This window comes from Acromyrmex echinatior, chromosome 17, assembly GCF_024713525.1.
Source record: "Acromyrmex echinatior isolate Ae372 chromosome 17, ASM2471352v2, whole genome shotgun sequence".
Lineage (NCBI taxonomy): Eukaryota > Metazoa > Arthropoda > Insecta > Hymenoptera > Formicidae > Acromyrmex > Acromyrmex echinatior.
In genome coordinates this window covers 5,562,220-5,576,394 of record NC_141868.1, presented here as the reverse complement: position 1 = coordinate 5,576,394, position 14,175 = coordinate 5,562,220, and the positions used below count along the sequence as shown (strand labels likewise).

At 41.6% G+C, this 14,175-nt stretch overlaps 2 pseudogenes; one reads left to right on the top strand and one right to left on the bottom strand.

Moving 5' to 3' along the window:
• Positions 1 to 279: 279 nt before the first annotated feature.
• LOC147906912 (uncharacterized) lies at positions 280 to 1,378 on the bottom strand (annotated as a pseudogene).
• A 418-nt stretch (positions 1,379 to 1,796) lies between these two features.
• On the top strand, positions 1,797 to 3,876 carry LOC147906911 (uncharacterized; annotated as a pseudogene).
• The last annotated feature ends 10,299 nt before the right edge of the window (positions 3,877 to 14,175 follow it).

Genomic DNA, 14,175 nt, shown 5'->3' with positions numbered 1-14,175 from the left:
CAGACTCGTATCAAAGCGATCTAATAGCGATTGCGACTAGGACAGTTAAAACACATTAATATGCATTGATGCATATTGAAGCCGTCGTACACAAATTGTCATAACGATGCGTCTTTGACATAAGTATAAAAACATATTAAATCATAAAATTATTAATATGTGCTGTTAAGTAAAATATTTTTAATTGGAAATATTTGCGTTTTATTTTTATCCAAATTAAAACGATGTGTAACGGATTTTATATACAACAGTGTACATCAGTGTTCCCAGTCGAAATTGCTATAAATTACTTGTTTCAATGGGCCTGTTCATTTATGTTTTACAAAAATCATTGATATATTGTAATAGACAATAAGACATTGAAGCTACGCATGTTTAGAAACTTTATTTAATGAAAAACTCTGGCATTCAGCATGGGCTGAATATTAAGAGATGTGTTGCGCATCTCTGCTGTACGACAAGTACTTGGTGCTGAATGATGAAGCCACGATTGATTCATCAATCTTTTTGGCCAATTTCTTCCCTTAGTCTATTCAATTAAACACTTATTAAGAATGTCTCTCTCCTGCCATCTCTTGATTGCAAAAGAATCAGGTGATGGCACTTTGCACTTGGTGTTCATGTTTGATATAACTTTTTGCATCTGTGCAACTGCATTATATTTAATATTACTTTTAGATTCACAGATAACAGGTGTTGTAGTGGGTGGAGTTGTAGAAGGTGATGATACAGGAGATAGTGTTGCAGAAAGTGATATTGCAGAAAATGATGTTGCAGAAGATGATATTATAACTGATGATATAGGCAGTGATGTGACAGAAAATGGTGTTATAATTGATGTTGTAGGAACTATTATAATAGAGCCCTCAGATGTATCTGTGGAAGTCTCATCAGTATCTGAAGATGTAACAATTTATAATAGAATTAGAAAGTTGCTAGTTAGTATGCGTATCAGTAATCTTTGATGTAAAGAATGACTAAAATTATGTCTACCAAACTATAGAAAGATCTGATATTATATATTTTTTAAGTCCTTACATGTCAATATCAATAAGGGCGAATGATTGTTTCTGCATTTTCTTCAAAAGACTTTACAGAAGCTTTTGATTTATAATTCGATATAGTTCTGTAATCATATTACAATCATTAATAACGTTATTACCATTTGTCATATAGAACTTTCCAGACCACATTTACTTTTTCGGTTTAATAATGTCCTCCAAAAATCTGAGATCATTGTATAACCAAGTTGGTTGATGCACATGCTGATTCGCTCCAGCTTCAAACCTTAGCATAGACTGAATAACTTTCCTGCGCTCTTTTCCAAAGTTGTCTCAAAGTGTAAAATCTTTTTTCAGCAGCAAAACCTGACAAATAGATCATATTATAAAATTAATGTTATAACTTAATGAGTGCATTCAGAAATACAACTACAAATAAACAATGGAACTCAGCTTTTATTATAACATCAAATCATTGTCAAAACTTTGTCAATATTTCACAATACTTAATCGAAATAAACTAACCTTCTAGCGGGTGAGTGAGATTGCACCAATTTGTCTCCATACTTCGATTTTCACATTGACGTTGGCATATAATTTTTCGGTTTTATCATACAAAACTCGATTACATCGCACCACGGCAATTAATTCTCGGTTATTCCTTATTTTAAAATCACGTCTAGAGCCAAATCAAATTTCGTCCGACATACTCGAAATTTAGATTATAGCATGCAAAAACGGCATCAGCTTCTTGCGCGCATTTTTTGTTGTTACTGAATTCTCATTGGTTCACACATGGTTGAGAGTAAGAGAGTAGACGTAAAGAAATGGATTTCAACCATTTCGCTTACGAACTTACTCTACGCTCATAATACCGAAAAACCAACTTACTCCAACGTCTTACTGCTTCATCCGCTACTACTACTGCCCATTGTAGACGACGCATGTAGAGATCCCATGATCAATTCTTTTTTTCTTTTTTCATAATTTGTTTTTTAAATAAGTGACATTGTTAATAAACACATATTACAGGCCAAATATATTTTTATTTAATTATTGAAATTATATGTGTATTTGAATAACAATAATCAAAATTAATTAAATTAAAGACTCCTTATGTTAAATACAAATTACAATAATTAATTAAGTACAAATTAACGGCTATATAGAGTCAAACGCTGTTTTCGGTACGTCGATATATTGTGAACAAATTATGAACAAATATATCTTTGATACAAAAAATTCGAATGTTTCGGTCCCATTATTTGGACCATCATCAGCGATAACATAATATACAAATGTTAATTACAAATGTTAGAGAGAATGGTGTTGAAACGCTATAATATTAATATATTGTCCTCTTATTTTTATGAATGCTGACGTCCTGTTAGAACTATAGCAACTGAAAAACCTGTACTTGAAGCAATCGAAAATGATCCAACGAAGAACATCCGAAATGTCGCCAAGATATTTAACTTGTCAAACATGACAACTCAGTGAATTTTAATAAAAAAAATAAAGATAATAAGATGCATGCGTCATGATCATTTTTCACGTATGCAAAATTTAATACCTTATTTAGATTATGCTACTAGAGCAAATTTTTGTACATAGATATTAAAACTATGTAGAGAAGATACGCATTTTGTGAAAAAAAACATCTTGTTCATCGATGTATCACTTACGAGAGAAGGGATTTTTAATGTGCATAATTTCCATTTCTATGCAGATGAAAATCCACACATGTATAACAAGAATATAAGAAGCTATCAACACAAATTCAGCATTAATCTGTGAGCTGGTATATACAAGAAATTTGTGGTATTATTTTTAATAATAATAATGTAATTTTTAAAAATGTAATTTTATGTTTTACTTTGTTATACTACATATTAGAAATTGAAGCATTGGATACAATAAATTACATACTTCGAATATTCTGACGTCTTTAAAATAATGTTACAATGCATGTTTACTTGCTGTTAATGATTTGAATTTTTGTATTTCATTTTCAAAAATATTTGAATACATCCTTATTTTATTTTAAAATTGACATTATCCCCAAATTTCCAATTACAATTTTAGTTACATGAGAATCGAGATAGTTTGTTGGTAAAATGCCGTTCAAAGGTATTAAATTATCATTTCATTTCAGAGTTTAAAATATTGAACGTATTGACATTTTGAAATTGTTACAATTTCATTTTTTTAAACTTGGGAGTTCAAACCGTTTATTGTTGCCATATTTAATTTAGCATCTGGACGAAATTATTTGTAATTAATGTTATGTTTGTCTAGAAAATTATTTAACCGATTTCTAAAAGTATTATAATTATTTTATAATCGCGTTTACATTTCCACATTTTGTGTATAATGTTAAATAATTTTTTAAATATTCCACAGTAATCAATTATTAGTATATTTCAAAGCATTAGAACAACAACACATGCAGATTGGACCATTCTAACTTCCTGCGAAAGTTGATGACATAACTTTCAATAATTTCCTTTCCGGAGAATTGCCTGCCTTATTTGAGGATATACCATTAGAAGGACGACGAGATGTGGTACTAACATGACGGAGCACCTCCACACAATGCAAGGTGCACACGGGAAATTTTAAATATAAAATATCCTGATATGTGGATTGGCCAACGAGGTCACCAGATCTAACTCCGCTTGACTTCTTTTTGTGGGGAACAATAAAGGAATACGTATATCATATACCTATTAACACCATCCAGGAATTGAATGACCGCATCCATGAAGCGATTGCAAGCGATTACGCTTGAAATCAACGATCGAAAGAAAATTTTATCAGGCGTGCTCAGCTTTGTGTTGAAATGGGCGGTGGCCATTTTGAACATCTATTATAAAAATTACGAAACGTTGTCCAAAATGTAATTTTCAATAATAATACAGCTTATTACTTGCTAACTTTGATTTCTTCACTGTATTCCTTCCCTTTTCTCTCCTATCAGAATTTCGTTCGTTTCATTTTCTAAATATTTATTTATATCAAATGCATATTTTAAATATAAATTTTTTTTCTAATGTTGCTTGTGACAGAAAAAAAGTTTTGCAAATATCTGTCAATTGATGTTTTTATTTGTTTGGATTTAATTAATATTAATTTTATTTATAAATTTATTTATTTATTGAATTTGCAATTGACATTACTTCTCATCAATTAAATCGGACTCAACTTAAGAATATGACAGTAGTTAATATAGAAATTTCACGAAACTTTGCAATACTCGTTTGGTACCGTGCCGGTGAACGATACGTCCGTCAAAACGTTTGCACGGCCGCTTAGTTGCGCCGTTCCTGACGGTGCGAATTTCATTTGGTTATTTTCAAATGCTCACCGTTTGAAAACTATTGATGCCTTAAGATTTTGCTATTAACATTTTCGATTTATTTTTTCATGAGGAATATGTACGTGTCGACCCCAGCGCTATCTCTGGTACACCCTATATATATATATATATATATATATATATATATATATATATACATTTTACAATATAATTGACAATAATTACAACACGATAATTATAATGAACAATAACTTTCGATATTAAGGAATTTTTGCAATATCGTTTATCCAAATACGATGAACGCTAAAGCCACGTTATCCTTTTCTTAAATAGTCGCTAAAAGAAAAAAATCGCTGACCTCTACTGCTCACATGCGCTAGTAGGACGGCTCGGTACAAAGAAAAAAGAGGCGACGCAGAGTTGTATGATATGTACAAGGTATTTACAATTATTTACAATGTCTTGACAAAGTCGTGGCGTACATGTGTGGTCCTAAAAAGGGCCGTTTGGTCTGCGTTAACGAGAAACGCGTTCGCGGTAGCTGACGGAAGATGTGCTACCCGTTCATTTCAGCAGAAGTACTAGCTGATTGTTGTTTTCGTTCACCAGTGGCAGTATGAGAGAGACACGTTTCCGCAGCGCCGGCGATGTTCGTTGCGGCGTATGCGGGAACTGCTCCCATGGGCCTGTAGGGAACTATGTTCTCGACACCCCACTAGTGCAGCCAGTGGAAAAAACCTAGGGATTTTGTAGGTAGCGAGTTGCCTAAAAGCAGTGCCAGAGAAAAAGATAGATATGATATGGCGCTTGTCCTTATGATTATATTCACATGTGCTCCAGGAATAAAATTCATGACATGCGGTCTTAGAAACGCGAGTCAAACATTTCAGTGTCAAATCTTCCGCGCTCTAGGCAACCTGGAATTTGTGTTTGCATTCATCGACGACATTCTCATAGTGTCGACGTCTCTTGAAGAGCACGAAGCTCACTTACGCATAGTGTTACAGTGATTAAAAAAGTTTTTATTTACGACTCAGTGTAGAGAAATGCGAGTTCGGTAAACAAGAATTAAAATTCCTCGGCTTTACGATTAACAGCGAAGATTGTAAACCAACACTCGATAAGATTCAGACCATTCGCGAGTTTCCAAGGCCTAACATTATAGTTGAATTGCGTCGTTTTCTTGGGCTTGTCAACTTTTATCGTAAACTACTGCATAATGCAGCTACCGTTCAGGCATCACTAAATGAGTACCTTCGCGACTCACGCAAAAACGACAAACAGCCGATTATAGACGTCGGTGGCTGAGAAAGCATTTAATAAATGCAAGGAGAGCCTGGCTAACGGTGACTATACTCTTTCACCTCTCCGACGCAGCCGAGACGCGCCTCGTTTGTGACGCGTCAGATTTCGCCATCGGGGCCGCTCTCGAACAACGCCTGGACGACTCGTGGAAATCGCTCGCGTTCTTTTCGCGCAAATTAAATGTTCGCGTTCATGCAACGTTCCGAAAAGGCATCACCCCGGCAACAGAGACAACTGTCGTTCATCTCGCAGTTCACCACGCGTATCGAATACCTATCGGGCAATGATAATATCGTGGCGGATTCCCTGTCCCGCATCGAAGCCATCCGTTTACCTGCCGAGATTGAACTAAATGAGCTCGCACAGCAACAAGAACAAGATAAGGAGCTACGGTCCATCTGCGAATCTCCTTTCCGCTCACTATGAAGCGAATTCAATGGGGGCCGACCCACACCACACTTTATTATATATTGTGAAATGACCGGCGAGGCAATCCGCCCCTATATACCGGCATCTTTATGAGATCGCGTCTTTCACATGTTGCATGACGCAGCTCATCTGGACCCTAAAGTCACTGATCGGTTAATCCGTCAACGGCCTAACATGCATCGACATTGCGAAGTGGTGCAAAAATTTTCTAGATTGTCAATAGTAAAAAATAACCCGACACGTTCAACTAAATCCTGAAAAATTTATCGCGCCCGACGGGCGTTTCGAGCATGTTCACATGGATTTAATAGGTCCCTTGCCTGAGTCGGACGGGTACAAATACTGTGTGATGATTATTGATAAATTTTCGCGTTGGTCAGTAGCAACATCTCTCAAAGACACTGAAGCCATTACAGTGGCACGCGCGTTTTACGACAATTGGGTAGCAAATTTTGGAGCACCTAAAACGATAATTACGGATCATTAACCAGTTCGAAGCACAACTTTTCACTGCACTTCTTCAGCTGATCGGCTGTCAACGGATTCGTACCACGGCGTATCACCCCGCCTCGAACGGCATGATTGAGCGGTGGCATAGAAGCTTAAAGGCTGCAATCATGTGTCACGCTAGTGAAGGCTGGTCACGAGTACTTTCGACTGTACTATTAGGTCTGCGTACTCATGTCCGCCTTGACACGGGCGCGTCGCCTGCGGAATTCGTTTACGGAACGATGTTGCGCGTCCCCGGAGAATTTGTGCTGCCGGACGTCCTCACTCAGAATCCTCAAATGTTCATCGATGAATTTCGTGAGCATATGCGCAAAGTTAAGCCAAGCTCTCGGTAAAGCATAAGCATAAGAAACGCGCATTTGTATTCAAAGATTTATACTCATGTTCTCATGTAATTCTACGAGTGGGCGGTACCAAGAGAGCGTTAGAGCGTCCCTACATCGGACCTCACAAAATCGTAAATCGTGTGTCGGATCGAGTATTCGACATTGATGTTAACGGTACACAGCGTAGTGTATCGGTTAAAAATTTAAAACCAGCGTATGGTACACGCGATAACTTATGCAATGCAATCCCAGAGGCAGAGCAAACAACCAACTCCTTCAGCAATGAGCAACCGGTTTTAAAAACGTATGCGCGTCCGAAGAAAAAAGTCATCTTCGCCCTATAATTATAATAAGTTTTCCCAGCAACAAATGTAATTAGCTTAAGAAAGACACCAAAGACAACACGCAATGATATGTTTTATATGTTATGTTTGGTATGATACGTTTCATATGTTGTAAATGATAGATCTAAGTGCCGGCGTTACAAATGTACCTGTCACGAAAGCAATATTTTGCTAACCTAGTAAATAAGCACAGTGTTAGATTCGTTGTCACTCGGGGGAGAGTATATAGGGAACTACGTTCTCGACACTCCACTAGCGCTTTTTCCAATGGAAAAAGCCTAGGGATTTTGTAGGTAGCGAGTTACCTACAAGCAGCACTAGAGAAAAAGATAGATACGATATAGCGCTCGTCCTGTACGGTTATATTCACACGTGCTCCAGGAATAAAATTCATTGTTACTTGTTACAAGAAGAGTGATCGATCTTTACGCCTTTCATCACGTTATACAACGAGCGTGGGCTCATCTTGAGAATCAGACTTGTCAATAAGCGTCTCGCGTATTCCCCAGGCTTATCAGTGGTGGCGTCCTCCAGTCCGCCTCGCTAGTTCGTGTCTCCGCTGTCGCCTTCTATAGTGTTGTCGGCAGGCGGGCTGCAGGCGGCGTTGGAGGTAGCGGCGATGTGGCTATTGGTGCGGCTGCTGTGCCCAATATGGCGCCGAGAGTTTGGGCACTGGCGATGACCAACTTCACCTTACGGTGAAGGATAATTGGCGGGAAATCGTTAGGTTACAAATGAATGCTATTCGCTGATTCTGACTCTTATGCCATAAGGCGGTTTAATACAAACTTGACTAATTATTTAACAAATATAGATTACAAAAATAGAGACGTGATTGCGTATGTAAGACAGCTCGGATATCGGTATTGCGTTGCTAGATTAGAATACGGGAAATTAAGAAAATATACACTGAGTATTATTTATCCGACGACGCTAACAATTATCGCAAGACATGAGCGGTGATCGGTATCGATCTCGCAGTTCAAGGTTCCGAACACAAAGTGATTCGGAACCTTAACTTCCGAGTTTTAATTTACTAACTATCGCAGAGGCTTACACGAGGTCCGCACGCAGTACGCCATGACAGAGAGAGCGAAAGGAGGAAGAATCGGGAAGAAGGACCAACTTCAGCGCCGCGACGAACGTTCGCAGCGCCGCAACCAATGCTCGCAACGCCACAGTACTCCCCTCCTAGTGTAAATGTTAAAGAGAGAAATACTGGTTACATTATCGCTAGAATCGCTCGAAAATAACAAAAAATAAAGTTAAATGGAACAAACAGAAACTTATACTTGTTGGTTTGCTTACGTAACACGTAACATTGCGCGAATTAATTCTTAAAACTAACAGTCTTTCGCTTGGTTGCTGGACTAGGATATGTCTTTGGTTCATCTTGCACTGGAATGTTAGTTGAAGACGGAGACGCAATGAACGAAGTAGTTTCTAAGTCTATATTCTAAGTCTTATTACATAAGCGGGCTTAAGTCTATCGACAGTGGCATTGATGCATTTGCTGCCGACTTATTATAGCAAAGACTTTATCTGAAATGCGCTCTAATATTTTATGCGGTCCGGTATATGGTTGATCCAGAGGCGGCCTGTTGCCTTGTACTTTGAAGGAGACATGAGAGCAGTTATACAAATCTTTATGGAAAAATATAAGGAGTATGACTTTGCTCATGCGGTTTTTTTCCGAAATTCGAGGCTTTATTGTAAAAAACTGGTTATACATTTATGATTCAAAGTATTGTCCATCGCTGGCCACTACTTTTTCCCATCTTTCGGGCAGCATACGAATCCCGCGTCGAAAAAACTGGTCATCTTTTGAGGCGATCCACGAATCGATCCAATTTTTGACTTCTTCATAAGACCGGAAGTGCTGGTCAGCCAGTTCGTATGCCATTGATCGAAACAAGTGATAGTCAGAGAGAGCAACGTCTGGAGAATACGGCGGGTGGGGTAGGACTTCCCATTTCAACGTTTCCAAGTATGTCGACCACTTTCGCAACATGGGGTCGAGCATTGTCATGCTGCAAAATCACTTTATCGTGTCTCTCGTTGTATTGCAGCCGTTTGTCTTTCAATGCTCGGCTCAAACGCATCAATTGCGTTCGATACTGATCGCCTGTGATTGTTTCAGTCGATTTTAACAGCTCATAATATACTACGCCGAACTGGTCCCACCAAATACAGAGCATGATCTTGGAGCCGTGAATATTCGGTTTGGCCGTCGACGTGGAAGCATGGCTGGGAATTCCCCATGATTTTCTGCGCTTGGGATTATCGTAATGAACCCATTTTTCGTCCACAGTCACAATGCGATGCAGAAAGCCCTTCCGTCTTTGTCTTTCAAGCAGCTGTTCACAAGCAAACAAACGTCGTTCAACATCTCTCGGCTTCAACTCGTACGGCACCCAATTTCCTTGCTTCTGAATCATTCCCATGGCTTTGAGACGTTTTGAAATGGCTGATTGAGTCACTCCTAATGATTGTGCCAATTCTTTTTGATTTTGACAAGAGTCTTAATCAAGTAATGCCTTCAATTCTGCATCTTCGAAAACCTTCTCTCTTCCACCGCTATGCTGGTCTTCGACGTGAAAATCACCGTTCTTGAAGTGTTGAAACCACTTATGACACGTTCTTTCACTAATAGCGGCTTCACCATAAATATTTGAAAGCATTCGATGAGCCTCAGCCGCAGATTTCTTCATATTGAAGCAGAAAATTAAAACCTCCCGCAAATGACAAGAATTTGGCTCGTAAACTGACATTTTCAATCGAGAATAACTTTATGATGCAGACACAAATCGACTAATGTTTCTAATAGGATTATGTTGACAGATGCTCAAGTTTATTGTGTGACGTCTATGATCTATTTATTTCGATCACCACTTACCGCTAAAGCCATCTATACGAAAACCGAATGAGCAAAGTCATACACCTAATAGTTTAGGTCTAATGTGATGAGAAGTTGGTCTAGGCCGCAACTTTTGCATAATTACGCGGAAATCCTCGACGAAAATTCGTGGCTCGGCATTTCTTCAGAGGAGAAAAATTCACCCGGTACTTTGAGCATAGTGCCGTACACTAATTCCGCTACAGAAGCGCCTAGATCCTCTTTGAGACTAGTTCTCAGTCCGAGTAGTATTACTGGCAGTGTATCAGTCCATTGAGTTTTACCGTGGCACATTAATGCTGTTTTTAAAGAGCGATGCCATCGTTCGATGATGCCATTGGATTCTAGATGGTATATGCAATTGTCCGACAACGTTTAAAACCAACGAATTTGGTTAATGTGTTGAACAGCTGCGCTTCGAATTGCGAGACTTTGATCAGTCGTGATCAGGCGTGGAGCTCCGAATCTGGCTACCTAGTGAGTAAAAAACATCTTCGCCACCGTGTTTGCTGTACAATCCTGTAATGGAATAGTTAGCCTCCGGCCAATGAGTAAATTAGTCAATCATTGTTAATAAATACCTGAAACTTTTGGATGGAAGTACCGACGATATTGATATATACTCGAAACGAATATCTGGTACTAGTATTTTGGTAGGCGAGGTATGGTTTGTGACGTGACGTTTTCCGTCCGTCACAAGGGCCGCATGGCCTGATCGAATAGTGCAGTAAAGCGTCCTGGATCCTCTCACATTTTGGGGGCGGACGCACCTGCGCTTTTCCCGCGTCGTCGTTCGCGTATCTTACGCGTTCCGCGCTGCCGTTTTTTTTATTTTTCCGTTTCGGTATATTCCCGTACCGAGGATTGCAGAGGCCGGCGACTCCCTCGACCTTGACGGAGTGACGTAATCTCACCGGGAAGAAGAGGAGGAAGCACGACAAGGATTGAGAGACGACTGCTGAGGACAGACCCGCCGAGGGGCATGATACCTGGCCCCGGATCGCACGCAGGTGATATCTTTCCCGCATTCGTTACGCTTTTTTTTTATTGTCGCAAAGCACCTTTTATCGCACCCTCTTCCAGGCGCAAAGCGGATAGAGAGTCGGCACGACATGACGGGGAAGGCCACTCTGCGCTACAAGGACGGCGAGAGCCCCGGATAGGCGCCTCAAGGCCACGAGGCGGCCTGAGAAAGATTACCGTGATCTCTCGAATTTCGCGCGCCAGGACATATGCGATGGACATGACGCGGTTTCCGCGAGTAGCGGAAAGCCGCGGGGCCACGCGCCAATCAGGCGATAAGGCCCCCTCGCGGGGATAACGAACCCTGCGTGCGCCCGGGAGGATTAGCGCCCGGCACTTGAGCTGTGGCCCGCTCGGAGAGAGGTCGCAGGACGACAACCGATTACGAGCCTTCCAAGGTCAGCTAGAACGAGCACCTGCGAGGGAACCGGTGAGACGAACGTCACCTCTGTACAGTCGCCGGGTTCCGCGTTCGGGAGGCGTAGTTATCGAATCTGTATCGGATATATAAGAGTGAGTGCATGTGGCCTCATCGTGTCTTAGAGTTTCGCGGGATTAGAGTACGCGTGTCGCCTCCCGGAACGGCCCTTGTCGTCGGGATAATTCTGGGGCGTCCGCCAAGGCCATAGCCTCGTCATTTGTTATCGGTTCTTTTCTTGTTATCGCGGATCGCATGTTGCGTCGAAGTCCCGTGCCATAGTATTGTCGCGTATCGTCTCTATCGTCTGTAGCGTAAGATTTACCTGTTTACTCGGTTTCCTATGTCATAGCCCTTAAGGTCGATTGATAATCGCAATTGATGAGTATACGTATTGATTATCGAAATTGTACATTGCCGAGCTTGCACGTATTCGAGCCTTCCTCCTGCATCGCGTTTGAGCAGCGCGAGGTTCCGCGAGCGCGCGCGAGGTTCCGCGAGCGCGCACGAGGTCACGCCGTGTCCACGCTGCAAGCTGCCGAAATTCCTTAACATTTGCGAGGCGATGAAGTATAATTCGCGAGAATATTTCCGTGTGGCGTGAGCTCGTGTCGCGAGGATGTAACGAAATTGATACGCCTAGTGTAAAACCTCGGGCTTATGTAAATCAGTTGTTGCGCTCACGTAGAATTTATCGTCTCGGTTGTATCGCCAAATGTAAATGTGAGTCGAAGACTCATTTAATATATTTGTTACTCTTGTTACTGTTAAATTCGTGTGTACTTTATTCTCGCTCCTATTCGCTCCTCCAAACGATCTGCTATCCTCGACCCCGAACCGCCCCCTCTGCCATTTCCGAGGCTGAGTTAGCGGTTGAGAGCCAGTCGACGTTCGCAGCTCATTATAATTGGCATAAAGAAAATATCGCGTAATTTCCGGAAAGAGTGGCGCGCTCACTCGCCTGGCGCCCAACTATCGTTTTGTAATTGTGTGCCGCCCTTGAGAGTGGTCGCGAGAAGACGCATTTTGTCACGTTTCGTTTAACGCCACCCGACATCCGATCGCCTGCGAGAATCTTAGCTGTGAATGTGCGACGAAGTTGCGCCACGCTCGTGAGTGCGGTTGCAAATTTGACGCCCAACGTGTGAGGCTCGAGTATAGAAATAGAATTTTTTTTTCTTTCCCCAGTAAATAAGAGCGAGGAATTTGGAGAGCGAATGCAGCGAATATTGTGTTGTATTGTATAATTCTGCTTTTGCTATGCGCCATTTTTATGTGCCTTTTCTATTTTTGTGCCTGCTATGTTTTTGATGAAATGTTTGAATTCTTATTTTAATGTGATTTCTTTCTTCCCCAGCATTAGTTACGATGTATAATTTGTGCGCGTTATAGAATGAGCTCTGGAATTTCGTACTGTATCGCGCGTTCTTGATTTTCGCGAGTTTTGCTGTCGTTTCGGGCCGTTGTTATTGTGATTCGGGATCGCGGATTTTTTTTTCTATTGTTGTCGGCTTCGCGCAGTGTTGTTTGTGTCGAGCTGTCGGCACGTACGTTATTATTCTCGTGGGCTCAAGGCCACTGTACATTGTCGCTCTCTCTGAAAATTTGTTTCTTAAATATTATTGCCGTGTATCGGCCGTTTCTGACGATCGCGTCCGAATATACCGGTCGTTTCAAAATTAGAATTGAAGGTCGACTACTGTCGTTAAACTTTCTTTTGCTGTCGCGTGCGGGTATAAGGGCACAAACGCCAGCGGATCAGTAACGGGAAGGTTATAATTTTTTTTCCTCTCTTCTCTCTGTGCGACGTTTCGCGGAGAATTTTTTTTCCTTTTCCCTATTGAAGGCTTATCGGTGCCCGCTGCTTCTGCGCTTCCGCTTGATTCCGAGCCCACCGGGATGTCTGAGGGACGTTCGCGACTTTCGTGGATTTATCGGCTGTCTATCGAGCAGCTAAGGGAGGAATTGTCGCGTAGAGGGCAAGCGAAGGGGGATGCCGCCGTATTGCACGACCGTTTGTTGCGTTACGAATTGAATGCGTTGGTGCCCGCGGAACCGTCCCAGCGTGCGGAGGAGGACGCCCTCATGGGTTTGCGACCGCCGGCCGCGATGCCTGTGCAACCGGACAGCCCGGGGCCTCTCCTGCATGATTATTCGGGGGATCGCGTAGACGTGCACCGTACTCCTCCACCAGTGGCATCTTCACCTTCGCGTCCCGCCGATAAGTCGGGCGTGCGACAGGCTTCAATCTCGGACATCATTAACGCGCTACGAAGATGGAATTTAAAATGCTCGGGCGCACAGGGTAGTGAGGCGGAGGCCTTTCTGATTCGAATCGAGGAAGGGCGTGAGTTGTTTCCCGTTAGCGATGCCGATCTTTTTCGATGTTTGCCATTTTTCTTGTCAGGTACCGCGCTGTTCTGGTATCGTTCTCGGCGTTCGAATTGGCAGACCTGGGATCAGTGGCGAAGACGCTTCGGCGATCCGGATTTTCAATACGCGTTGCGGGACGAAATTTTGCGCCGCACGCAGAGAGATGATGAGCCGATCGCTGATTATTTGACGTGCATGCAGGCCCTTTTCGGTCGTTTGAGTCCGCCATGG